Raw genomic sequence first — 1,195 nt, forward strand, 5'->3', positions numbered from 1 at the left:
AAACATTGTATCGAGTATATTTGAAGAAGAAAAATTGTTTTCTTATTATTACAATGTTTTTTTGCAAACATCTGTAATGTACTGCAACGTTTCAAAATTAATAACGAATAAAACAATTTCTTATTAGATGAGATATTTTATTTGATGAAATAATACTTGACGTAAGAAAATATAATATTGATTTAAAATTAGGACATATTCCTTGGCGAAGTATAAAAGCATTTCATATATGTAAATATATATATAAACAAAGATATAATAACTTTTTCAAAAATAACAAATAAGGAACATTATTTACCATAATATATTACGTGTAAAACAGTTGTACTATTGTTGTCATATAATGATTCCTCCGTGGTAAATAACATTTTGTCCCCGTTATTTTCATACATTATTTACATTACATGGAATGCTAATTGTTATAATTGGTCGTAGCGATCGTAGTACTTTATCCTTAATATTGCAAATACTTGTATTATATAAATATATTTTAATTTTCCGGCGGGCGCACCTTTTTTAGTTATAAAAAGGGCATCATGTCAGAGAATTATTTTAAATAACAAAATAAACATTGTATAATACATTTGTATTATATATAAAAGTTTATTTATGCCTTTTATTTTCATAAAACCGATGCGCATGTACTTTGTTCATGTACGCACTCACCGGAAGGTTAAATATTATATTAGATAAAAAGCATACGCGCTTTTTTCTTTTTGATACTAGAAACACTAAATTATTTTTGATCGTTCTTATTTTTTTAACTATTTTATCCGTATTGACAGTACAATTGTGGAAATTTTTTTTACCTTTCATTAATTATTGTCTTCAGTGTAATGAAAAATCCATAACAAAACTGTCTTCAATTCAGATGATACAATGTTTGTAATTGTACTGGTGAGATTCTATGAAAGCAAACAGCGAAATTGAAGCGTAAAGGGAACAAAGTGATTCCTTCATATGTGAATAAGATATGAACATATTTTGTTTATGCAAGTGTGACAACAAATGTACAGCAAATAAACTGCAAGTAATTATGCAATTACTAGATTTGAGGCTTTCACATTCCGGAAGCTATACCTAGAAATTATGCAATTACTTATCTTTTATTATTTTAAGAATATTTATTTGCTTATTGTCGGATTTCAGCTGTATATACACACACACACGTGTATGTGTATGTATATATATATAT

This window comes from Odontomachus brunneus, unplaced genomic scaffold, assembly GCF_010583005.1.
Source record: "Odontomachus brunneus isolate Ranch 3 - 2012 unplaced genomic scaffold, Obru_v1 Obru_scaffold_455, whole genome shotgun sequence".
Taxonomy (NCBI): domain Eukaryota; kingdom Metazoa; phylum Arthropoda; class Insecta; order Hymenoptera; family Formicidae; genus Odontomachus; species Odontomachus brunneus.